Source organism: Haliaeetus albicilla, chromosome 8 (genome assembly GCF_947461875.1).
Source record: "Haliaeetus albicilla chromosome 8, bHalAlb1.1, whole genome shotgun sequence".
Taxonomy (NCBI): Eukaryota; Metazoa; Chordata; class Aves; order Accipitriformes; family Accipitridae; genus Haliaeetus; species Haliaeetus albicilla.
The window spans coordinates 27731970-27740148 of record NC_091490.1 but is presented as its reverse complement, the minus strand read 5'-3'; the positions used below and the strand labels follow the sequence as shown (position 1 = coordinate 27740148).

At 38.0% G+C, this 8179-nt stretch overlaps 1 long non-coding RNA gene across 1 annotated transcript in view; it reads right to left on the bottom strand.

Moving 5' to 3' along the window:
* Window positions 1-3037: 3037 nt before the first annotated feature.
* The window catches only part of LOC138686435 (uncharacterized), a 40666-nt gene continuing 35524 nt past the window's right edge, over window positions 3038-8179 (bottom strand). The window contains exon 3 of the long non-coding RNA XR_011325815.1: window positions 3038-3160. This is a non-coding gene — a long non-coding RNA (uncharacterized lncRNA). The remainder of the gene's footprint in view (window positions 3161-8179) is intronic.

The window sequence follows — 8179 nt, the reverse complement described above, 5'->3', positions numbered from 1 at the left end:
ACAAAACTCAGTTTCTCATATTAAACACTAATTTGGCAATTTATGTATTATTGCGTTATATTTTATATTTATGCAGTGATAGAATCTTTCTGTGTTATTAAATGTGTACCCTGAAATACAAAGAGAATACAAGTTCAGCAGTTTCATTGCAGACTTCAGCATCACCTTAAGGAAAATCTATATATTTTAATTTCTGTATCACTGGCTTTTATGGGTGTCTGAAGATTCTGTGTTACAATTATACAGAGTGACTGTTTTAAGCAGTACACCTAATTTCACGCCTCTTAGTTATTTATCTTAGTCTAAATATTTTAGTTGTCATTCTGCTTACTACAACTCCAGCTGCTTTTGCTTCAGGTCACCATCATACTTACAGATGGATACCATTAAAATTTTGTTTGTGTTAAGTCAGAACAAGGTGCACAAGACAGGTGATCTTTTGATTTAGCTTTTAGGATAAGATCTTTGCTGATAACAGAGCAGATGGTCAACTTTGTTGAAATGGAGAATTAAAATAACTAGATAGATTTTGGCAGATGTTCACTACATTCATGCATAAATAAACGTAATCTTCACCCTTTATCTCCCCAGTCTGGTTCTAGGTGTAAAGGATGTGCAGTGTAGCATGTTCTGAAACCTGAATGATAATAACTCTTCATTTTCTAGTATCACTACACTGAAAGAATGATGTCTTCTGTTTTTATCCATCAGAAGACATAAAGATTGTTAAAAATCTCAATTTATTTTCGTATATTTGCTTTACAGTTTATTACAGAGAGAGAGTTTCTTACCAATCAAAATGGTATTTTCAGAATAGGCTGCTCATCTTAGGAGTAAAACTAGGAACTATGTCGCACATGTCCTCTGGCAGTGCTCACTGCTTAAGCACAAAAAATGGATGTCAATACGTATTATAACTCAGCGCTGAAATTCATGCATAAACACAGATCCTGTTTTTTGTGTGTAGCTTACTTCCATTAGAAGGCTACTTGTTTTGGGACTTTCCAGTCTGAAGATACTACTTCCACAACCTCATCTTTTTAGATTCATCCCCAGAAAGTTAGAATAGTTCAGCATGGACCAGCTTGACCAAAAATCAACATGGTGAGAGTAAAGTGACTATCAGTATGGTATAGGATTCGTAGTACAGCCTGAGAAGTCACCACTATATGGCAGCACTTGTCGTAGACTTCTTGTGCTTGGGGGGGGAGATGGGGGATGTGTTGTCTTTTACTAGCAATACAAAATATTCAGAATAGACTTTTAGAGAGTAATCTTGTGAAAGGCATAGATGCCAAATATACATGTCTTTTCACACATCATACTGTAAATCAAGGATTGGCTAACTTCTGAGGCTGTGGGGATTTTTCATGAGAAGCTATTGATTCATCAAAAGCAAAATACTTCAAAGATGTGTACAGCTTTGATAAGCTTTAATATAGAGAAAGTTTGTCAGAAATCCTTGGTTTATCAAGAAAAGCTCTTTGTCAATAAACTTCCCTCCCTGACAATGTGGTGTCCCTGGAATTTATTTGCAAAACAGGAAATCCTTGTTCATAGGCTCAACCTTAAACAGTGTCCTGAAAGAAATACAGCAAGTTCATGAGTTCATGTACACTGTCCAGTGTTTTACATAGGTGGGATTTTCAGAGGTACCTGATCAGTACTTGGCAGATTTCTGCAGGACCTCAAATCCAGAATAGTGAAAACTAGCGATTTTATACCAGGTAGTACAATACCAAGATGAGTGGAAATGACCAAAGCATCAGGGAAACCATCACTTTTTTACAGGGCCTTGGCTTCAGGTATGGAAAGCCCTGGCTTTGGGTGTGATGGGTGGCACTCTTTTGGGGTCACCAGAAGATTTAATACCAAGAACATAAGCAGTTCTGATATAAGACTTGCTATTTTCTATAAAAGTTTGAGCAGACAATAAGTAGCTTATCATTTTTCATAAAAAGGAGGGGGGGGGGGGGAAATCCTGCCTGTCTCTTAAGCTCCTGTAGAAGTCACAGCCTCTTTCTTTCAGTGAGACCATGTAACATCAGGTGCTCAGCAACTCATCTGACAAGACAGAGCTCAAGTTATGTGACAAATGACTGGTGCTGTAAAAAGGCTTGAGCCTTTCCTGTCACCAAAGGTGACAAAGGCATCGTATTTTCAGTCTTCTGGACCAAGAGGCTAATTCCATTCACTCTTTGAAGTATTGAGCAGTCCTCTCTATTGCCAAATGGGCCTCGTGTCTTGAACTCTGAGAGACTGTCCTCTGAGGCCAGCAGCAGTGGTATGTTATTATTGATTAACATTGTCCACAAGTGAGTGAGGGCATGGTCCCTTAATACTAGGACTGTGCAAACACAGAAACCAATGATTTTTTGAGGGGAAAAAAAAATAATTGGACTTCTGCCACTGTGACTTCAGAACGTTTTCCTGAGCCCTTATCACTGATGTCTGAAATAAAAGTACTCTTAAGATAGTACAGGTCTCTTTTTGGACTGTGGATGATCTTGTGGATGACCTTGTGGACTATCAGTGGTCCAGGAGCCACAGCTGAAGAGTCCAGACACTGGCTGAAGGATATGTGTCTGGAACAAACTCCATTTCAAAAGTGGGCAATAATTAATAAGGCAGCTCTTAGAATCAGGTGTCTCACAATGACCCTTCTAATAAATACCTTAACTACTCCCTTTCAGTGAAAGGAGTTAAAATTATCTTGTTGAAAGACTGATGAAATAGTTTATGACATTCAGACATGGTTTTAAATTTTTCCTGTGAATGTTTTGCAACCGGGGCAATACCAATTCTGTTGTACGTGCCATGGCATTTCAGGAATTCTTGCCAACACAGCAAAGAAAAAAAGGGTTGCAGAAAGAAACAGAATGATAAAACTTGTCAGAACCACAAGATGGCAATACTGTTTAAAATATAAAGCTTACTCAACTAAAACAATAGTGTTATGACCATTCATAGCAGATAGCGTGCATACCACTTGTTTACAACTACTGTGTAAGATATTTTCAAGGAAGATAATCACAAGTTAGCGGTATCCGCAAGGTTTGTTTTAATTCTTCTTTTAACAAGTACTGTAGAACAGGTTCTTGTTCAGTATTGTGGCTCAGGCTCCAGTGGAACAATGGGGCTGGATTTCAACACAAAATGCCTAAGAGATAAGAATAAACATATTGCAATCAGTGAACATATTGCACACTCATTTTCCCTTTCATGTCCTCAGTTTCTGGAGAAGAGAAATTTGAGACCATTAAATAGTGTCTGGCAGCTATTTTTGTTGATTAGCTATCGTGTTAATAGTTACAGCCACTTTCAGGCAGCAGAGACAGCAGATGCAGGAGGCTGCTGTGGCATTGCTTCATCAATATAAAATGTATTGCATAGAAAAGGTGTCATTCAGACTAAGCAGATAAAATGATACTATAGGGTAAACATCGTATTCCCATTTCTGGGGTACTGCCTGGTTATGTTATTGAATAGTTATTGATATTGTCTCTTATAACAAAAGAACCACACCAAACTAAAGTGCTTATGCAGCAGCAGCTTGAAGAAGATAGGTGGCAAGCTTCACAAGTAGTGAGAGTAAAAACTAGATTGCCTCACAGCCGGGCAAAGAGGTTCATCAAAGGCATTTGAACGCATTGAGAAATGTGCATAAACATACACATGCATGCTTATGCAGTGCTAAAAGGAATGGAAAATTGTAAAGAAATTATATTCCAGGGACATACGTAATAACATAAAAATTGAAAATCTAGTCTTGTCTGCACACTGTATAGTGGCATGAGGAGTCCTAGACACACACGCCTCCAGAATCATGAGGGAAATCACTTGCAGCAGGTAAGCACTTGCTGTTTTAGTGCCTGTCTCAGACAGCACTCTGCTAAGGAGCTGGCAGTTGCAGGCTGCGGAACTGCTGATTTGCCATGATAAGGATTTGTCATGGTGCAGTAAGAACTTGTTGTTTGTCTACCAATTGCCATGACAAACTCAACATATCTATTTCTATTTACACTGACAGATGCAAATAACTACACAAATCACTAGTTCAGAGCCTTGTTCGATGTATGTGTTTCAGGAATGTGAACACAGTGCCCAGTAGTGGTCTGTGAAGAGCAATGTTGTTATATTTAACTGCAATTTATACCTTTTTCCCTGATGCATAGCATAGCATGTAACTCCCATTAACTTTAAAGGGTTATAGACTCTAGGAACTGCAAAGTAGAACATACCCTGAGGAAAAAAAGTCTGTACTTGGATGCTCATGCACAGCTGCTAATGACATGAATATGAGAGTGCAGTTCTTAGCCCTAAGTATGCCCATTTCTACTGGATCTGGAACTGAGCTCAATTCTCATGGAAAAGTCTTACAGAATTTCCAGAAAATAGCACCTTTTAAGACTATGTTTTAAACCAAACTATTTAAAACCAAAATCTTATTAGACAATGAGATACTTACTGTATTACACACAACTAATTTCAAAATAACCAAGAGCAAGTATCTCGGCCTACTTATTCCTGTAGGTCTCATCTGCCTCATGTCTTGAATTGCACAGTCTCACTCTTGCAGCTAGAATACTATATATATCTGCCTTATTACTTACTGCCCACTTTTGAAATGGAGTTTGTTCCAGACATGTATCCTTCAGCCAGTGTCTGGACTCTTCAACTGTGGCTCCTGGACCACTGACAATCCACAAGGAGTTAATATAAAGTGGCAGATGCATCCACCTTTTCTACTCGCTGCTTGCCTAAACATTCAGGCATTGTGGATGTACAGCTCAAGCATGATTTTTAGCCTAGATTATTATGCATAATTATCATCAGTAGTCATTAATATCTACTCTTCATGAAAGCAAAAACTTGACATTGATCTCAATGTAACTTCGCTGTTGTAATTCAAGTTTTCCTGAGAAAGAAGTAACAGTTTCCCACACAAATAGTAGAAATTGAATTTTCTCCTATACATCTGGCATTTAGGTTAGACATTCACACCTAGTTACAGATTTGCATGTCCTATAGGGAATTCTGCCTTTACAGGTGATTAGGCAAAGAGCTGTCTTAGCTACTTTCCAACTCAAATTCTCAACTTGCATGCAGTGAAATAGGGGTGAAGTACATTTATGCAACAGGCTGAGAACATCAAGTCCCTATCATCAAGTGTATGGAAAACTGCATGGCCTTGGTACTTAAAAGCAACCTTCCATGATTTAACACAACAGGCCATATCTGCTACAAGTCAGGATGCAAAAGGGTCCACTGAAGCAGGGGAGATCTGGAAGGTCAGAACAGGAAAGGATTTAGCAGAACTTCTAGTATTCCTGTGCAAATATGGAAACACACTGCTGGTCAGACTATATATGTATATGTATATTCAAAAAACAGTAGGAAACACACCAAAAAGATAATAATATCTGATATTATTGATTATTTTATTCACTCTGCACTGTGACATTATCTAGCTCTCCTAAAAATCAGAATCTTTTTGCTCCAATTTTGGTAGCATGACAGTGTGGGAAGAAAGCATAAATACATAATAAAGTGACCCGTAGACTAATATGCTCCCTAGTTCAAAAGTATTTTCAAGTATATCTTTTAAGATGACATACCATTATAATAAAAAATTAATAAACAGAAGCAACAAAAAGCAACATATTTCATTTCACATTAAATATATCTAGGTGACTTGTCACTCCGCCATACCTTACCAGAGGATGACAGAGGGAACAGGCTACAGGACTGAAGGACAGCAGCTGTGCCATAAATTGCCTTGAATTAGAGCACTGGATCTGCTGTGCCAAAGCAGAAGCAACACAAATCTTGTCCAATATTCTCTCTTTGAAAGTGACCAGCTTCTACAGAAAGTGCAAGAAAAGGGTGTAAGCGAAAATTACAGGATAACTTCTTTAGAGGTGTGAGGAACTGCTTAGTTAAGTAAAAAGGTAGCTGATTTATGCGTCTAAGCACAAGGGTTTCTAGCCTTCATGTTTCTTTATCCTATCTTAAATATAATCCAGATCATTCCTTCATGACATTTTCAGGTTAAAAAATTCTTACTACAGAAACAAACTTTTTTGTTACCATTTTTATTTGCTATTAAAGAGCAACAGTGCTGCCACAGAGACAAGAAGCATGGGGTTTATTTTTGTGTTTGTTTTGAGAGGTGGCAGAAGACACTTGACCTTGAAGAAAAAAAAAAGGGTAAAGTAGAGGGAGACCAGAAGAAGGGTCAAATTGTCTTTGCTTTTGAGTTTTATCCTCTGGAGGTCCCAGCACACTGGCTGAGAAATGGATGGGTGTGTGTTTGTATTTGTGTGTGGTCCTTTATGTGCATACTCTTCAGGTGACATGGAACTCAAAGATACTTGAGGAGATAAAATCTTTGAGCTTTGGCATATTTGAAAAATCAATATCCAAAGAAGCTTTCCAGGAAGGCATATATTGGGGAGTGATTTCAGAATGTACCCATTGCCTAATGTTGTAGTGTCATTTTGGGAAGAATCATCTTTTGCAAAGAGTACTTCTGGGAATCATGGCACATCCCATAATCGGCTCTGACTACCCTACAGTGAACAGGACGAGCAAATGTAAAGAATGGATTATGCAGCATGGAGAAAATAAGAATCAAGCCATCCAAAATCTAAACTGAGGCTTCTGTTGTAGTGGCACTGGTAGAGGGGGCTGAGTTACTAAAATATATCACTATTTGGCTGCTTCATAGCACCAACAGAAAGTTAGAATAAAGCTAGGGCCACAAGACTGGTCTGTTGCACAAAGTAACGCAGATGTGGGCATCAAGGTATGGAAGAATGCTGTTTTGTGCATTCAACATGAAACAGCTACTCCTCATGGGCTAGTATTGAAAGTGGAATTGGTTACATTGTGCTTTTTGCCCACAGGTAGCCTATAAAGGAAATTAATGCAGAAAAGACCACTGTACTACAGTATCATATCTGTATGTTTACCTTGCAGTAACTTCCTATGTAGACAAGATCTAACAGTCCAAACCCAATACTGCTAAGACACTGAAAGTTTTGAAGACAAAAATCAGCAACAAGAACCGGAACTGTTCATTGCAAGTGGTTTACAGCTGAAATATTATCTGCTAAAAGATGGCTTCTGAACATGTTTCTGTAGATTTGTTTACCCCAATCATTTTAGCAAAACCTGGCTGAACCTCATCTACATCTCTAGATCTCGCTTGTAGACCCTTTTTTCATCTTTTCTATGAGACTGTAAAACCTCTGCAAGGCTTCATACTCTTTCCCCTGGTACTCAAATCTATTTTCTGCTTTTAGAAGATGATTGAATTTTTGAAAGTTTTCCTAGCAAAAGAAAGGCAATGCTGTATACAAGGCTCCAGTCAAGTGTGCTGCTCTGGCTGCATTCAACACAAGTATGGAGTCACCATTCCACTCCAAATTCAACAATCCCCTTCCAATGCCCTGTTAAAATCATTCTCTTTTTAAATATGCTGGTATTGCAATATTTGGAATATCTCCCTAGCCTATGTCCTTCTACTCCAGTGTATTTTGAAAACTTGTAACAAACAGTAGTGTTTTGTTTTTTCCTCCCACAAAAATCCGAATGATATAAAACTGCTAGAACTAGAAAGAGGAAGAGTAATTGATAATGAGCAGGAAGATGTGGTCAATTTTTCAGCAACCTCTGGGTAGCACATCTAACTTCAGCCTTTAAAAATAAAACATATACATGAGAACAGTTCTCAGTTTTTATTCCTCTCTCTCACCCTCCCTGTTTCTCTGACGCTACCTGAACTATGACCGTTCTGGGGATAAATTAAGATGCTGTAGGGACTTCACTACAATTTTGCCTCTCATTTGCCCTTATGTTTGTATAACTTTCTCTGGTTTTCTCACCTTCTTTTTCAGAAAACTAGGAAACCAGCAATAGGAGAGATGAATTTTCAAAACCCACAGAGAGACAAAAATAAGCAAAAAGGGGTTCAGCCAAAGCTCTGATATCAGCATACTAGATGAAGGCAGATATTGTCTTATTTTTGTCATACCTATTAAAAAGTCAATAGAAAATTATCTCATAATGTCAACATCTTTGCATGGTAAATGATCTAGTAAGCAAACATTCTAATTTTATAAAAGAAAATATGGCACTGTAAATTTAATTTCTCAATATGTCATTGAAATACTGA